The sequence below is a fragment of the Amblyomma mixtum genome, chromosome 10 (genome assembly GCF_055824585.1).
Source record: "Amblyomma mixtum isolate Tamu chromosome 10, ASM5582458v1, whole genome shotgun sequence".
Classification (NCBI taxonomy): domain Eukaryota; kingdom Metazoa; phylum Arthropoda; class Arachnida; order Ixodida; family Ixodidae; genus Amblyomma; species Amblyomma mixtum.
The window spans coordinates 39,785,572-39,805,005 of NC_143021.1; the positions used below are offsets into that span (position 1 = coordinate 39,785,572).

Below are 19,434 nucleotides of genomic sequence, written 5' to 3' on the forward strand. Positions count from 1 at the left end.
CAATAATAGAAGCATATCACATCAAGCAGAGGGGCCATATCTGCATAAGCAAGCCATCTGTACCGCTGTCAGATGAAGAGATTAGTTTTCTTAGTGGGTCTTTGTCAGCGTTTTAATCATTCATTGGGTCCTTTTGGCATGTGTGTCTTTGTTAAATCACCCCTTGTATCTGGTTTGCCTTTATCTTTTTGCATGCCGTGTGGCTATTAAGTGGTTTTTTTTTTTCGTGAATAAACTCAGTTGGAAGTTGGCGCCAGTCGCGTCTTGTTGTTTGTGTTGTCTCCGTTTATTAGCGACAGTACTCTTTTTGCGTATACATGTCATGCTACAACCAACTAGCTCAAATCAAAGTATTGCTTCGTCTTCATTTTGTTCTGTTGCGTGCGGTTATTTTGCGCTGTTTTATTCCCACCCTGCTAAAATCCCTTGTGGATTGCAGTATCTGTAAATGAAAAACCTTACTTACAATGGGCGACAAAGGTGCAATGCTGTTCATTTCATGAATTCCTAATCCTCCTGAAACGCTCGGCTTGACAGTATTTGCGTTCCTGCTGAACTATCTATTAAAATAATAAAATAAATAATGAGCATGGCTGCTGGGTGGCCGATTTTCTTTAGTGACGGCTTCATTGCGGATGTTCAGATAGGAATGCTCGGCGGGAGTTCTGGAAGCTGTCTCCTGACAGATGAAATTTCTCAGTGTTCTGTCACTTCTTGCTTAAAAGATACATGGTCCCGTGGTAATGTTTCGGTCTTTCAGAAGTGGGATGTATTCAAGCAGGAGGCCAAAAATCTTGCAATCGAAGCGTCAGCACGAATGGCATTTCTGAAGCATCATCATCTTCGTGAGCTTGGGCGTACCTTAAATGACCTGCATGAGCTAGAAAGGATTAATACGAGAGCTTATGCTGATGACATCAACCACATTAGAGCACAGTTGCAGCAGTTTGCCACTTAAAACATCCCAGCAAACCACAAACCTCCCATAGATGTCCAGATTAAGTTTGTTTGGTTTGGTTTATTGGGGTTTAACGTCCCAAAGCAGCTAAGGCTATGAGAGACGCCGTAGTGAAGGGCTCCGGAAATTTCGACCACCTGGGGTTCTTTAACGTGCACTGACATCGCACAGTACACGGGCCTCTAGAATTTCGCCTTCATCGAAATTCAGCCGCCGCGGCCGGGATCGAACCCGCGTCTTTCGGGACAGCAGCCGAGCGCCGTAGCCACTGAGCCACCGCGGCGGGCCGCCAGATTAAGTCTGAACGTCTATGTACCAAAGAAAAATCTCTCAGACGTCTTATCTACCAACCTTTTTTCGTGGAAAAGCTGGAGACGTACCCACGACATTATATCTGCCTTAACCTACACTCCTCGTAGATATTACTTGTCACGTCCTGGGTATGTAAGTGAGATATATAATTTAAGAATTCCATATTTTTCAATCGTTCGATATTTTGTGTTGATCTACGGCATTTAAAGTTGGAAATCGCTGTTGACTACAAATTGAAGGCATGACTAGCGCTGCGTGTGCTTTTGTGTTTTTTCGTGCTCACTTTAGGGCAACATTATCCTACCTAGAAAGAAGAAAAATACGGGAAGTAGTAAGGACAAATCTGAATGTACACGCATCAGGTTTCTGACTCAACTGTACGCAGTTGCTTTGAAATGCCAGTCACTTTGGTCAGGATTCGCATTGTTATTTCATTACTATCCTTACATTCAATTCATACCTTGTGCTACAGCCTGCAAGCTATGAGTGGGCTCGGCGGCACTACTAGCATGCGGTGCGCTAATCCTTTCGTCTTCATTGTGCAGTTCGCCCTTGGACTGATTCTTCATGGTACTGCCAGCGGCATCGAACCTTCCGAGATAGCCTGGGTGACCTCGCCGGTGAACGGAACTCGTTTCCATGCGTGCGATTCCCTGACGTCAGCGGAATTTCTTCGACCACATCATCCCGGAGCAGCAACGTGCGAGCACATTTCTACGCATGATCTGCTGGGAGCGCCACCACATGAATGGGCTACATATACCCTTCCCAGGAATTGCATCGGCAGTGGGCTCGGCGGCACTACTAGCATGCGGTGCGCTTATCTTTCGTCTTCATTGTGCAGTTCGCCCTTGGACTGATTCTTCATGGTACTGCCAGCGGCATCGAAAATTCCGAGTTAGCCTGGGTGACCTCGCCGGTGAACGGAACTCGTTTCCATGCGTGCGATTCCCTGACGTCAGCGGAATTTCTTCGACCACATCATCCCGGAGCAGCAACGTGCGAGCACATTTCTACGCATGATCTGCTGGGAGCGCCACCACATGAATGGGCTACATATACCCTTCCCAGGAATTGCATCGGCAGTGGGCTCGGCGGCACTACTAGCATGCGGTGCGCTAAACCTTTCGTCTTCATTGTGCAGTTCGCCCTTGGACTGACTCTTCATGGTACTGCCAGCGGCATCGAACCTTCCGAGATAGCCTGGGTGACCTCGCCGGTGAACGGAACTCGTTTCCATGCGTGCGATTCTCTGACGTCCGCGGAATTTCTTCGACCACATCATCCCGGAGCAGCAACGTGCGAGCACATTTCTACGCATGATCTGCTGGGAGCGCCACCACATGAATGGGCTACATATACCCTTCCCAGGAATTGCATCGGCAGTGGGCTCGGCGGCACTACTAGCATGCGGTGCGCTAATCCTTTCGTCTTCATTGTGCAGTTCGCCCTTGGACTGATTCTTCATGGTACTGCCAGCGGCATCGAACCTTCCGAGATAGCCTGGGTGACCTCGCCGGTGAACGGAACTCGTTTCCATGCGTGCGATTCCCTGACGTCAGCGGAATTTCTTCGACCACATCATCCCGGAGCAGCAACGTGCGAGCACATTTCTACGCATGATCTGCTGGGAGCGCCACCACATGAATGGGCTACATATACCCTTCCCAGGAATTGCATCGGCAGTGGGCTCGGCGGCACTACTAGCGTTCGGTGCGCTAATTCTTTCGTCTTCATTGTGCAGTTCGCCCTTGGACTGATTCTTCATGGTACTGCCAGCGGCATCGAAAATTCCGAGTTAGCCTGGGTGACCTCGCCGGTGAACGGAACTCGTTTCCATGCGTGCGATTCCCTGACGTCAGCGGAATTTCTTCGACCACATCATCCCGGAGCAGCAACGTGCGAGCACATTTCTACGCATGATCTGCTGGGAGCGCCACCACATGAATGGGCTACATATACCCTTCCCAGAAATTGCATCGGCAGTGGGCTCGGCGGCACTACTAGCATGCGGTGCGCTAAACCTTTCGTCTTCATTGTGCAGTTCGCCCTTGGACTGACTCTTCATGGTACTGCCAGCGGCATCGAACCTTCCGAGATAGCCTGGGTGACCTCGCCGGTGAACGGAACTCGTTTCCATGCGTGCGATTCTCTGACGTCCGCGGAATTTCTTCGACCACATCATCCCGGAGCAGCAACGTGCGAGCACATTTCTACGCATGATCTGCTGGGAGCGCCACCACATGAATGGGCTACATGTACCCTTCCCAGGAATTGCATCGGCAGTGGGCTCGGCGGCACTACTAGCATGCGGTGCACTTATCTTTCGTCTTCATTGTGCAGTTCGCCCTTGGACTGACTCTTCATGGTACTGCCAGCGGCATCAAAAATTCCGAGATAGCCTGGGTGACCTCGCCGGTGAACGGAACTCGTTTCCATGCGTGCGATTCCCTGACGTCAGCGGAATTTCTTCGACCACATCATCCCGGAGCAGCAACGTGCGAGCACATTTCTACGCATGATCTGCTGGGAGCGCCACCACATGAATGGGCTACATATACCCTTCCCAGGAATTGCATCGGCAGTGGGCTCGGCGGCACTACTAGCATGCGGTGCGCTAAACCTTTCGTCTTCATTGTGCAGTTCGCCCTTGGACTGACTCTTCATGGTACTGCCAGCGGCATCGAACCTTCCGAGATAGCCTGGGTGACCTCGCCGGTGAACGGAACTCGTTTCCATGCGTGCGATTCTCTGACGTCCGCGGAATTTCTTCGACCACATCATCCCGGAGCAGCAACGTGCGAGCACATTTCTACGCATGATCTGCTGGGAGCGCCACCACATGAATGGGCTACATATAGCCTTCCCAGGAATTGCATCGGCAGTGGGCTCGGCGGCACTACTAGCATGCGGTGCGCTTATCTTTCGTCTTCATTGTGCAGTTCGCCCTTGGACTGACTCTTCATGGTACTGCCAGCGGCATCGAACCTTCCGAGATAGCCTGGGTGACCTCGCCGGTGAACGGAACTCGTTTCCATGCGTGCGATTCTCTGACGTCCGCGGAATTTCTTCGACCACATCATCCCGGAGCAGCAACGTGCGAGCACATTTCTACGCATGATCTGCTGGGAGCGCCACCACATGAATGGGCTACATATACCCTTCCCAGGAATTGCATCGGCAGTGGGCTCGGCGGCACTACTAGCATGCGGTGCGCTAAACCTTTCGTCTTCATTGTGCAGTTCGCCCTTGGACTGACTCTTCATGGTACTGCCAGCGGCATCGAACCTTCCGAGATAGCCTGGGTGACCTCGCCGGTGAACGGAACTCGTTTCCATGCGTGCGATTCCCTGACGTCAGCGGAATTTCTTCGACCACATCATCCCGGAGCAGCAACGTGCGAGCACATTTCTACGCATGATCTGCTGGGAGCGCCACCACATGAATGGGCTACATATACCCTTCCCAGGAATTGCATCGGCAGTGGGCTCGGCGGCACTACTAGCATGCGGTGCGCTTATCTTTCGTCTTCATTGTGCAGTTCGCCCTTGGACTGACTCTTCATGGTACTGCCAGCGGCATCGAACCTTCCGAGATAGCCTGGGTGACCTCGCCGGTGAACGGAACTCGTTTCCATGCGTGCGATTCTCTGACGTCCGCGGAATTTCTTCGACCACATCATCCCGGAGCAGCAACGTGCGAGCACATTTCTACGCATGATCTCCTGGGAGCGCCACCACATGAATGGGCTACATATACCCTTCCCAGGAATTGCATCGGCAGTGGGCTCGGCGGCACTACTAGCATGCGGTGCGCTTATCTTTCGTCTTCATTGTGCAGTTCGCCCTTGGACTGACTCTTCATGGTACTGCCAGCGGCATCGAACCTTCCGAGATAGCCTGGGTGACCTCGCCGGTGAACGGAACTCGTTTCCATGCGTGCGATTCTCTGACGTCCGCGGAATTTCTTCGACCACATCATCCCGGAGCAGCAACGTGCGAGCACATTTCTACGCATGATCTCCTGGGAGCGCCACCACATGAATGGGCTACATATACCCTTCCCAGGAATTGCATCGGCAGTGGGCTCGGCGGCACTACTAGCATGCGGTGTGCTAAACCTTTCGTCTTCATTGTGCAGTTCGCCCTTGGACTGACTCTTCATGGTACTGCCAGCGGCATCGAACCTTCCGAGATAGCCTGGGTGACCTCGCCGGTGAACGGAACTCGTTTCCATGCGTGCGATTCTCTGACGTCCGCGGAATTTCTTCGACCACATCATCCCGGAGCAGCAACGTGCGAGCACATTTCTACGCGTGATCTGCTGGGAGCGCCACCACATGAATGGGCTACATATACCCTTCCCAGGAATTGCATCGGCAGTGGGCTCGGCGGCACTACTAGCATGCGGTGCGCTATTTCTTTCGTCTTCATTGTGCAGTTCGCCCTTGGACCGATTCTTCATGGTACTGCCAGCGGCATCGAACCTTCCGAGTTAGCCTGGGTGACCTCGCCGGTGAACGGAACTCGTTTCCATGCGTGCGATCCCCTGACGTCCGCGGAATTTCTTCGACCACATCATCCCGGAGCAGCAACGTGCGAGCACATTTCTACGCGTGATCTGCTGGGAGCGCCACCACATGAATGGGCTACATATACCCAGGGTGTCGAACCGGAACCGAACCCGAATTTTCGCCCGGAACCGGAACCGAACCGAACCCATAATTTTTTAGCCATCTTGGAACTGAACCCGAACCGGAACGATTCAAAGGAACCGTTCCGAACCGGTTCGGTACCCGGTTCAGCCCCATTTTTTTTGCATCTCGGCATACTTCTTGTTTCCGGACAAAATGAGATGATCTGGCGCATAGATTTAACCACCCGTAGCTGTCTGCGCTGGGAAGTGCGATAATAGTACCCATTTTATGCGACAGCAAACTTACAGGAAGTCTGGGGCCTGGGAAGATGCCTAATTGACGCTTTTGTAATGTACTACCGCCAATTCTTTGTACTTCAGGTTGATGTGAAATCTTGAGCTATTATTCCTCCCCTTTTACATATTTGCGTAAATCTTTAATCAAATTGTTAGCACTGCTCTAACTCAATGAAGCACTATAGACACCAAATTTTTGCTTGCGTGCATTCTTCTTTCAAACGATGCGTTAGACATTGGTGTACACGAAGCACCGCGTGGTATTTCACCAACACATAATAAATAATTTATATTTGAATTTCTTCATGATCCTGTTTCGGTTTCACCAACATAACGATGGCTGTGACGTGTAGAGGAAGTTAGGTCGCGTGAGGTGCAATAAAATGGCAATACAACTGCTGATACGTCGTTCGTTGTGATTATAGGTCTTGAAGCCAGCTGATTTAAGTGCTAGAGTGTGTCAAAACAACACATCAGTGTTTGTATTAGTTTTCTCGTGTCTCACGTGACCTAATGTTGATTTATTTATTTATTTATTTATTTATTTATTTCAGAATACTGCAGGCCACTGCTTGGCCCAAGCAGGAGTGAACTTACATTGTTACATAACGAAAAGAATAAAATTATTCAAAATTAGCAGCACACGGATACCAAAAGAATAAAACCAAAAGAATAAACTTATACAATGTTAGCAGCGCACGGATATCAAAAGAATGAAACCAAAAGAATAAAGTTATACAATATTAGCAGCACACGGATACAAAACATACATGTAAGCAATATTAGCAGGGAAGTAGATAATTTAACGCATCAGAAAAATTTTCCGAGGAAAAAACAGCTTCCGGTACCGAATTCCAATCTTGCACTGTTCTAGGGAAAAAACTGTATTTAAAACTGAGTTTTGGCGAAAAGGGGAATAAGTGAATGTTCATTAACGTTCCGAGTCCTTCACACTAGAGGACGCTTAATGCACTCCGGAAGCTTCAGTTTATTTTTACCTGTTAAACTATTAAACAAGAATACCAATCTATTAATATTTCGGTGGGTTTGTAGTGTAGGAATGTTATTTGACATCATTAACTGCGAGGGAGAGTCTTCCCCTTTGTATTTTCCGTATATAAACCTAACCGCGCTTTCCTATTGACTTTTTCAAGGACCATTATGTCCTTTTTCGTGTACGGGTCCCACACGACTGAAGCATATTCAAGTAAAGACCGCACACAAGTTTCGTAAGCCAATTTTTTCATGTGTGCTGGGGCAGTTTTTAGCCTTCTTCGTATCACAGCCTTTCTTAGCTTTATTCACATCACAGCCATCATTCGGTTGATGAAACCGGGCAGCATAGAAGAAAAAATTAGTTTCTAAATTATTTAGTGGCAGTAGGCGAATACCACACGGTGATCCATGTTTTCTAATATCTATGGCGTCATTTGAAAGGAGAAACACGAAATAATACTGGGTGTATCCCGAGGCCCGCTAAGGGTCTCAGTAAATCAGAGGAATGTCACCTTCGCAGGCTACAAACTTTGTCTTTCAATAATCCAGCTACGCTTCACGCCATTGAGCATTGAGCCCGAGTCCTTTTCGGCACAGTGCAAATTTTGTGGCCAGAAGGCAAACTTGTACCACATGGTACGGGCTTGTCAGAAAAATGACAGCATTGACATCATAAATCAGCCAACGCGGGAGGGCTGGGAGGCGGCCCTGTCCAGCTCGGACCTCGAGGAACAACGAGCCCTCGTCGCCAGAGCACGGACAGCGGCTTTCACCAACGGCGTCCCGGACTAGGGACCAGATCAGTCTTCCCTTTAACTAAGGCATTGTGCTTTAATAAACGTTTTCATCATCATCATAGTCATTTAAGCACCGATTGAGAATGCCTTCCTTTTATTTGCGTCATTTCTCACAAATAGATGAAATATTAGCGCGAGGATCCAACACCGTTGTGATGGTGGTTTTTGAGGAAAGGAAATGGCGCAGTACCTGTCTCACTTCTTGGTGGACACCTCAACCGTGCCGTAAGAGAGGGAGGAAGGTGGGAGTGAAAGAAGAAAGAGGAACAGGTGCAGTAGGGGAGGCCTCCGGAATAATTTCTACCAGCTGGGGATCCTTAATAAAGAGCAACTGCATAGGTTTTAGAAATCGACGAGCTAAAAAGGGTCGAATGTGTGAAATTTCCAGGTAAAGTATGCGAAGTCCTTTTGGCCTAGCATTTGAAACGCTGACGTAATCACCAATTAAAATTGGGACGGCCTTCAAGCTTCTCCGCAGCGTACAACGCTAATTGGGGGACACATGATGACGTCATCGAAGGTATCGGTACATTTCCAACTCATAAACGCCTGCTTTGAAGGAAAAAAACCAATGCCACCGAAGGCAAAACCCGCCGAACGTTGTTTGGCCGCGTCCAACCAGGCGCGGCAGGGCGTGGCTGACGGCAGCGGTAATTCGAAATCATACCTTCCATGACGTCACACTAAACTTCCCCGCGCTCCTCCATTGTTTTGAAAAGTGCAAAATTTAATCGTCGATTACGTCACTATTTTAAATGGTAGTGCAAAAAAAAGCATGTTTTACCTACAGCCTATATAGATTTGATTCCTTGAGTATCTCGATATTCTCGAAAAGTGGCGCAGTTGCCCTTTAACGTGCACTTCCCGCGAACATGAACTGTGAAGACCATAATGGCCGGCGCCTGGCGCGGGCGGAAGCCCTGGCCCGCCACTATGGATCGAAACCCGGCGTATTTTACGTGGATGCCTCCGGCCCCCACCATGGGGGATGGTACACGGCCGCAGTCGTCCACCAATCCAAAACAGTGAACGGCCTTACTTTCCGAGCCCGTGACATAACACACGCGGAGGAGGTCGCCATTGCGTTGGCTGCATCTGATTCTAATTCAAAAACAATTATTTCCGACTCGCGAGGGGCATGTCGGAACGTCGAGCAGGGCTGGGTGTCATATCTAGCCTACCGCATTCTCCAAAACAGCGTCTACACCGGGGACCCCGCGCACCGGCGTATCGTTTGGGCTCCTGCTCACATGGTCGAATTCTCTATTCGACTCCTTATCTCCACCTACGGAAACAAGAAGAGGACGCCCTTGAGTTCAACCTTCGCAAAATTGTTAAACGTGCCCTTGACCTCCCCATCACTACTTCAAACAGCCGGCTTATGGCTCTTGGGGTGGTGAATACTTTCCGGGAGCTCCGGGAGGCGCACCTTACAAACCAGTACACGCGCTTGTCGCTAACGGAGTCGGATCGCCGCCTTCTTGCCCGACTCCATATCCAACACACCCCTCCAATGGAAGACAGGTTTCGCATCCCGGAACTGTGGAGACGTGCCCTCCACGTGCGGCCTCTTCCAGCAAACATGTCACATGAAGACCATAATGGTCGGCGCCTGGCACGAGCGGAAGCGCTAGCCCGATATTATGGCAACAAAACAGGTGTATACTACGTGGACGCCTCCGGCCCTCACCACGGGGGATGGTACACGGCCGCGGTAGTTCACAACAGCAACACAGTTAACGGCCTAACTTTCAGAGCCCGCAGTGCAACACAAGCAGAAGAGGTCGCGATTGCTCTCGCAGTCTCACATTCCAATTCAAAATACATCATCACCGACTCGCGAGGGGCCTGTCGGAATGTCGAACAAGGCTGCACTCCCTTCGTAGCCTATCGAATATACCAAAATTGAATACGGGATACGGACCCCGCACACCGTTACCTCATATGGGCCCCTGCTCATCAGGGGTTGGCAGGAAACGAGGCAGCAGACGCAGCCGCCCGCGCGCTCTCTCACCGGGCTGTTTTCTCCTTCCCATCCGATCAGGAACCAAATTTTAATCCGGTCTATACATTCAAAGATATTACAACATATTATCAAAATTGTCATCGCCTTTACCATAGCCCATGTAAAGGCCTGAAGAAGGCGGATGAGCGGCTCCTTCTCCGCCTTCTCACCAATACATTGCTGTGCCCGGCAGCGCTAAAACATTTTGACCCCTCCTTCAGCGGCAGCTGCCCACACTGTAGTGCAGTGTCTTCTGACACTTACCACATGGTGTGGGCCTGCCCCTCCAACCCCGCTATTCCCCCCATCCCCAACCCAACCCGGGAGGACTGGGAGGCGACCCTGCTCGGCTGCCACGACTTACAGGCCCAACAAGCCTTAGGCGCGCCCGGGCGGCGGCAACCGCCACTGGGGTCCCATACTAGGGACCTCCACCTAGTGTTTGTAAGGATCGGTCCCTTACGGGCTGATCCAAACATACCTCCTGCTCATTCGTAATAAATGTTTTCACCACCACCACCATGGGCCTTGAGGGAAATGAGGCAGCTGACGCCGCCGCCCGCGCGCTCTCTCACCGGACATTCCCATCCGACCCCGATGATCAGGAACTCGAATTCACTCCCGCTTACTCCTTTAAAGACATTGTTTTACTTTATCAGTCTGGCCACGGTCTTTATCCCCGCCCGTATAAAGATCTCTCAAAGGCGGAGAAGCGGCTTCTGCTTCGCCTGTATACCAATACTTTGCTGTGCCAGGCAGTTCTCAAACACTTCGACCCTTCTTTCTCGGGCCGCTGTCCGCACTGTGCGGAGAAGTCTTCGGACATTTACCACATGGTGTGGGCCTGCCCCTCCAACCCTGCTATCCCCCCTCACCCCAACCCAACCCGGGAGGACTGGGAGGCGACCCTGCTCGGCTGCTCTGACCTGCAGGCCCAACGGGCCTTGGTCGCGCGAGCCCGGGCGGCGGCCGACGCCACTGGGGTCCCGAACTAGGGACCTCCACCTAGTACATGTAAGGGCTTGCCCCCTCTGGGTCAGCTCATGCAATAACTCCAGTAGTGCATGTGTAAATAAATGTTTTCCACCACCATCGCCTCCGTCGAAACGTGTCCCCCGGGGCCGGGTTCGAACCCGGATACACCGAATAAGTAACCGAGCGCCGTAACCACTGAGCCACCGCAGCGGGTAGTGCAACATATACTTTCGTAGGCGCTCATTGTCTCAGACAGCAGGTTCTAAATAAAACCCCTCACGATGCAGGGCAACAAAGAAAAAAAATGGCTCAATGACTGTGGAGCTTGGCTGCTGATTCTAAAAATACAAAAACCAGCGTGCTCTGTCGCACGCCGAAAATCCCCAGTTGATCTCCGTTAATTTGGAGCCCTCCACTACACCGTCTATCCTATAGCCTGAATGTCTACTCGACACGTTAAACCTGCGATATTACTACTAGTATTACCAAAAGGAGGATGTATAAATTGGTGCAGCTTTTTTTTTCTGGAATCCGCATATTCTTGTTTGCAGCGACGGAAATAAGCAACGAAAGGCAGGTTATTGGCAACGGTGGAGATGCACTAATAAGAAAAAAAAAATTAAATACCGGATAATCAAAAGGGCAATGCGGAAATATATGCGCTCGCTGGCATGCGTTAGTGATCACGCCCAGAAAGCATAGCTGCCAGAAAGGGGTTGTTTGTAGTTTTGAAAATGAATGCGTGAAACAAATTGGTGGACAAATGGTGCACGCCAGATTAACCACTCTTTATCACTCTATCAAGGGCGCAAAAAATTCTGTTGACGCAAAGGTTCCCTTTGACAGCGCCCCAGGAAAAGTCTCAAACATTCAATGTAGTGCAAGTATATCTCCTTCCTCGCACAATGCTGCACTTGCAAGAATGTTGCAGCTCAACGTCGCAACAAACATGTTGCCAATTTATTTGGTTTGGTTTGGTTTATTGGATTTTAACGTCCAAAAGCGACTCAGGCTATGAGGGATGCCGTAGTGAAGGGCTGCGGGAATTTCGACCACCTGGGGTCCTTTAACGTGCACTGACATCGCACAGTACACAAGCCTCTAGAATTTCGCCTTCATCGAAATTCGTCCGCCGTGGCCGGGATCGAACCCACGTCTTTCGGGTCAGGAGCCGAGTGCCGTAACCACTGAGCCACCGCGGCGGGGCTGCTGACATTTTGTGTCCGTACAAAAACGAAGCGTTCTCAACCCATCCAAGCATGCGTTTTTATGATACTATTTTTATCAGAAGAGAGGAGGTTGACGTCATCATAATAAGTCAATGTCGTAATTTCTTATTGCATTATAGTGAGAAGCCACGATTAGCTGTGTTTTTGAAGATACTGAGCTATATGGGTTCGGGATATATAACGTGAGTCACAAAGGTGGTGTCGAATAGGTGATTTAAATAAAATATGTTTGGTAAGTTCTGCAAGTTAGGGAGAGCCTGTGCTCCCACGAGGCTCTCGTTGGGCGGCAGATGGGCGGTGGAGGGATTCTCGCACATTTTCTTACCATTTAGTAAAGGAGGGGTGACTGGCAAGTCGGTTTCGGGGCGACGGAAAGGTGTCCGTCTGTATGTTGGTACCGATACATGGCAGTTTCTGTTCTCAGTAGTGCGCGGGAACGTAGAGGGCGCGTGCGTCGGCAATCTTGGGGCCCCGTAATTACACTGCGTACAAGAAAGTCCCAACTGACTCAAGCTTCAAAAGAGACCTATTACTCGCGCAACTGGGTCTCCCAAATTGCTCACGCAGGAGGGTCTTGTAGATTGAAAATCCACCGGCTTTTCGCCTTACACCTCATAAGGTGGATTATAGCGTATACATAGCCGATTTTCATCAATTCCGAGTTCATTTCATTTTGCGGCTCTTGCCGTAAATTCGTCTTTGCTGTGGACAATAAGTAAAATGGGTAAAGTGAGAACATCTCGCATTAAACAATTTTTCATGCTTAATTAACGCAGTAAACACGACAAAAGAAAGACTGGAGACGACACGAGTGCTGACTAACAGCTGGTTATTTTATTCTGGGAAAAGTATATAAAGGCGCAGGACTCAAGGAACAACCCTAAAAACAGAACAAAGGTTAAAACTTAAAAACCATACTGCGCATGCACACCACAGTTGAGTCATGACGTTTTTTTCAACGAAATTCTAAGACTATCTTCCATAGTAGACAGCAATCCGCTATCTCCTGGACCTCACACGGTTGACAAGAAAGCCTTACTCCTTATCTACCAAACTGATAGATGGTGAGGCAACACACTCATCAGCTTCCTTCCTGGTCATATAGGCCTCAACCAACTCCCTACTTATGCAAACAGGGTTATTAACACGACACTTGTCTTATCTACGGGGTAAGCAATCGTTGCACTCGCTGCAATGCAAAGCCAAGTTGTACGACACCGCTACTTTTTCACCCATCTGTGATGTTCGAACAAATGCTCATTGCTTACCCATTCAGAAAGACAAGTCTCCTGCTTATTCACCCAGATCGAATTTGTAGGGACATGGTGGAGGCCTTTATGATTAGTAAGGAAGCAGATGGGCGTGTTGCTTCACCATCCGTCAATTTGTATACAGGAGTCAGGCTTTCTTCCCAACTGTATGAGGTCCAGAAGAGAGGGAATTCCTGTCTACTATGGAATATAGTCTTCGTATTTCGTTGAAAAAGATGTCATGACTCGACTATGCTGGGCATGTGCAGTATGTTTTTTTTAGTTTTAATCTTTGTTGTTCTGTTTTTTGCATGGTTCACTGTGTCCTGCGCCTTCATACACTTTTCCTAGAATGTAACAACCAGTTGTTAGTCAGCGTCTGTGTCGTCTCCAGTCTTCCTTTGTCCTGTTTATTGCGCTGCTTAAGCATGAACTCTTCCCAGCTAGCCCAGTTTTATGTTCTTGTCAACAAATCTTTGCATTTTTTATTATGTATACCGATGTGCCGGAAAAATGAAAACGCATAGCAGGGTTGACAAACTCATCTGCGTTCAATTTTTTTTGTCCTGAACCCGTTTGAACCGGTTCGAACCGGTTCGGGACGGTCCGAACCGGTTCGAACCGGAACGAAATGGCCCTCTGGAGCCGAACCCGGAACTGAACCCGAAAGGCGTGAACCCGAACCCGAACCGAACCCGAAAAAATGCCGGTTCGACACCCTGCATATACCCTTCCCAGGAATTGCATCGGCAGTGGGCTCGGCGGCACTACTAGCATGCGGTGCGCTAATCTTTCGTCTTCATTGTGCAGTTTGCCCTTGGACTGATTCTTCATGGTACTGCCAGCGGCATCGAATCTTCCGAGATAGCCTGGGTGACCTCGCCGGTGAACGGAACTCGTTTCCATGCGTGCGATTCCCTGACGTCAGCGGAATTTCTTCGACCACATCATCCCGGAGCTGCAACGTGCGAGCACATTTCTACGCGTGATCTGCTGGGAGCGCCACCACATGAATGGGCTACATATACCCTTCCCAGGAATTGCATCGGCAGTGGGCTCGGCGGCACTACTAGCATGCGGTGCGCTAACCTTTCGTCTTCATTGTGCAGTTTGCCCTTGGACTGATTCTTCATGGTACTGCCAGCGGCATCGAATCTTCCGAGATAGCCTGGGTGACCTCGCCGGTGAATGGAACTCGTTTCCATGCGTGCGATTCCCTGACGTCAGCGGAATTTCTTCGACCACATCATCCCGGAGCGGCAACGTGCGAGCACATTTCTACGCGTGATCTGCTGGGAGCGCCACCACATGAATGGGCTACATATACCCTTCCCAGGAATTGCATCGGCAGTGGGCTCGGCGGCACTACTAGCATGCGGTGCGCTAACCTTTCGTCTTCATTGTGCAGTTTGCCCTTGGACTGATTCTTCATGGTACTGCCAGCGGCATCGAATCTTCCGAGATAGCCTGGGTGACCTCGCCGGTGAATGGAACTCGTTTCCATGCGTGCGATTCCCTGACGTCAGCGGAATTTCTTCGACCACATCATCCCGGAGCGGCAACGTGCGAGCACATTTCTACGCGTGATCTGCTGGGAGCGCCACCACATGAATGGGCTACATATACCCTTCCCAGGAATTGCATCGGCAGTGGGCTCGGCGGCACTACTAGCATGCGGTGCGCTAACCTTTCGTCTTCATTGTGCAGTTTGCCCTTGGACTGATTCTTCATGGTACTGCCAGCGGCATCGAATCTTCCGAGATAGCCTGGGTGACCTCGCCGGTGAATGGAACTCGTTTCCATGCGTGCGATTCCCTGACGTCAGCGGAATTTCTTCGACCACATCATCCCGGAGCGGCAACGTGCGAGCACATTTCTACGCATGATCTGCTGGGAGCGCCACCACATGAATGGGCTACATATACCCTTCCCAGGAATTGCATCGGCAGTGGGCTCGGCGGCACTACTAGCATGCGGTGCGCTAACCTTTCGTCTTCATTGTGCAGTTTGCCCTTGGACTGATTCTTCATGGTACTGCCAGCGGCATCGAATCTTCCGAGATAGCCTGGGTGACCTCGCCGGTGAATGGAACTCGTTTCCATGCGTGCGATTCCCTGACGTCAGCGGAATTTCTTCGATCACATCATCCCGGAGCGGCAACGTGCGAGCACATTTCTACACGTGATCTGCTGGGAGCGCCACCACATGAATGTGCTACATATACCCTTCCCAGGAATTGCATCGGCAGTGGGCTCGGCGGCACTACTAGCATGCGGTGCGCTTATCTTTCGTCTTCATTGTGCAGTTCGCCCGTGGACTGATTCTTCATGGTACTGCCAGCGGCATCGAACCTTCCGAGTTAGCCTGGGTGACCTCGCCGGTGAACGGAACTCGTTTCCATGCGTGCGATTCCCTGACGTCAGCGGAATTTCTTCGACCACATCATCCCGGAGCGGCAACGTGCGAGCACATTTCTACGCATGATCTGCTGGGAGCGCCACCACATGAATGGGCTACATATACCCTTCCCAGGAATTGCATCGGCAGTGGGCTCGGCGGCACTACTAGCATGCGGTGCGCTAATCTTTCGTCTTCATTGTGCAGTTTGCCCTTGGACTGATTCTTCATGGTACTGCCAGCGGCATCGAATCTTCCGAGATAGCCTGGGTGACCTCGCCGGTGAACGGAACTCGTTTCCATGCGTGCGATTCCCTGACGTCAGCGGAATTTCTTCGACCACATCATCCCGGAGCTGCAACGTGCGAGCACATTTCTACGCGTGATCTGCTGGGAGCGCCACCACATGAATGGGCTACATATACCCTTCCCAGGAATTGCATCGGCAGTGGGCTCGGCGGCACTACTAGCATGCGGTGCGCTAACCTTTCGTCTTCATTGTGCAGTTTGCCCTTGGACTGATTCTTCATGGTACTGCCAGCGGCATCGAATCTTCCGAGATAGCCTGGTTGACCTCGCCGGTGAACGGAACTCGTTTCCATGCGTGCGATTCCCTGACGTCAGCGGAATTTCTTCGACCACATCATCCCGGAGCAGCAACGTGCGAGCACATTTCTACGCGTGATCTGCTGGGAGCGCCACCACATGAATGGGCTACATATACCCTTCCCAGGAATTGCATCGGCAGTGGGCTCGGCGGCACTACTAGCATGCGGTGCGCTAACCTTTCGTCTTCATTGTGCAGTTTGCCCTTGGACTGATTCTTCATGGTACTGCCAGCGGCATCGAATCTTCCGAGATAGCCTGGGTGACCTCGCCGGTGAACGGAACTCGTTTCCACGCGTGCGATTCCCTGACGTCAGCGGAATTTCTTCGACCACATCATCCCGGAGCAGCAACGTGCGAGCACATTTCTACGCGTGATCTGCTGGGAGCGCCACCACATGAATGGGCTACATATACCCTTCCCAGGAATTGCATCGGCAGTGGGCTCGGCGGCACTACTAGCATGCGGTGCGCTAACCTTTCGTCTTCATTGTGCAGTTTGCCCTTGGACTGATTCTTCATGGTACTGCCAGCGGCATCGAATCTTCCGAGATAGCCTGGGTGACCTCGCCGGTGAATGGAACTCGTTTCCATGCGTGCGATCCCCTGACGACAGCGGAATTTCTTCGACCACATCATCCGGGAGTGGCAACGTGCGAGCACATTTCTACGCATGATCTGCTGGGAGCGCCACCACATGAATGGGCTACATATACCCTTCCCAGGAATTGCATCGGCAGTGGGCTCGGCGGCACTACTAGCATGCGGTGCGCTAAGCCTTTCGTCTTTATTGTGCAGGTGAGCAGGCGTTTTGGCAAATCCTTCTGCTCTAGCGACCGTTTCTTGGTAGTGCTGCTGTGCCCGCAGCTGTGCCCGCAGCTGTGTCTTGAAGTGTTTGATGTTGCTGTATTCCTGTGCAAACTCCTGCTGTTGTCAGGGGACGTCGAAACAAATCCCGGCCCTGATATGGCACAAATCGCTAAACAACTGAAGGATATTGCGGAAGATATTAAAGAAATAAAGAAAAAACGGCTGACAGACATAGAAAACAAGTTAGATGCCATAACACTTCTAGAAACTAAAGTGCAGTCTTGTCAAACTGAGATTTCTCGCATGAATCACGTAATAGAAATGCTGGGAAAAAAAATAGATGATCTTGAGAACAGAAGCAGGAGATCCAACTTAATTTTTTATGGACTACCAGAAGATGAAGAAGAATCAACCTAAACTCTGGAGCAGGCTGTCAACAAAAGTATCATTCAAGATACCCTAAAGCTTGATCCAGTTGCCTTTGAACGTATTCACCGGTTAGGCAGGCCGCAGGCTAATAAGAATAGACCGGTAATTTTTAAATCACTGGATGCCCGTAACAAGTCGGCAATACTGAAGCAAGGTTTTAAACTTAGACACGAAATATGCCATTGGGGAAGATTTCTCTCCGAGAATTCGAGAAATCAGAAGAAAACTGTGGAACAGTGCCAAAGAAAATCGACAAAAAGGGGACAAAGTTTCGCTTGCCTTCAACAAATTATTTATAAACAGCTGTGCCTTTGTTTGGGATGACGAAACGAACGACAAAGTTCCGCTGAAAAAAAAACGAAGAGCAGGAGGAGACAGTCGAAAAAAGAAGCCCACCAACGACACGGGGAAGAGCGCGATTAAAGCACTGACCATCATAAATGTGCGCATGTGGTGTCCCCTCTCTTGTTGTGTTCTTCTTCTTGCGCCGCCGTTCATTTCATCATGCACCAACTCGCCCCTCTGGCCATTCTTCATCATAAATGTAAACTCAAGGAGCATAGTAAACTAAGTAGAATCTTTAGAAAACCTATTAATTGATCGGGAACCTGACATTGAAGCCGTCACGGAGACTTGGCTTTCACCAGAAATTTCGAGTCATGAAATCGCACCACCCAACTACTCGGTCATTCGGAAAGACCGAGACTCCCGTGGCGGTGGTGTGGCTCTCTTGATAAATAAAACCCTGCCGTTTGTAACGCTCCCAGATGTGTCAGGTGCTGAAAGCGTATTCTGCAGACTTCTCTGCAACAATACTACTGTCTGTGTAGGCTGTCTGTATAGGAGCCCCTCTTCAGGAGATGAGTGCATTTCTGTCATTCATGACTTCCTTCAACAATATGCTTGCAGCACTAGAATCATTCTCATGGGTGACTTTAACCTTCCGGACGTGGACTGGATAACTATGCAACACAGATCATCATCTTCAGAAGCTCTTTTTGACTTAATGCTCTCCTTTAATCTCCACCAAATTATCCTAGAACCAACGCGCAAGCAAGCATCAGCAAACAATATCCTCGATCTTATACTAATCAGTGATCACTTTCCAGTACACCAAGCGCAGACAGAAACCATTGAAGGCATATCTGATCACAACATACCATTATGTTTGTTACCTCTAGACTGCTCAATAAAAAAACGATCTGATGTAAAGACAACACTGAACTTCGATAAGGCTGATGATGCCAGCATATTAACCTACCTCGCACATGAATTTGAAGCATTCAGTGAAATGGTCTCCGACCCCTCAATCAATATTAACAGGGTTTGGCTTCATTTTAAGACTATGGTTTCACACTGCATAACTAATCATGTTCCACTAAAAACCAAGCGTCCACAAAGAAACAGTCCATGGGTAACAAGGGATGTGATTCACGCTAAACGTCATGTGAAAAGGTTGCGTATTTCTATCAAAAATCACGGTTCATGTCCTTCTAAAACTACAAAACCAGCGTGCGCAATCGCAAAGTTCAGAGAGATAGGCAAACAGGCCAAGAAACACTATTTTAATGTAACGCTGCCTAACTTTCTGACAAACAACCCGCATATATTTTGGAACCATTTCCGCCCAACTAAAAACCCGTTATCCGACTTGTCTCCTGAGGATAGAGCTAACAATGCTAATGCGTAAAACACGTTTTTTCACTCAAGTTTCACAAAAGATGACGGTAATCTCCCG

The 19,434-nt window shown here is 49.8% G+C and overlaps 1 pseudogene; it reads left to right on the forward strand.

The window, feature by feature from the left end:
• Nucleotides 1-2,378: 2,378 nt before the first annotated feature.
• Nucleotides 2,379-18,127, forward strand: LOC149325633 (uncharacterized; annotated as a pseudogene).
• Nucleotides 18,128-19,434: the final 1,307 nt, after the last annotated feature.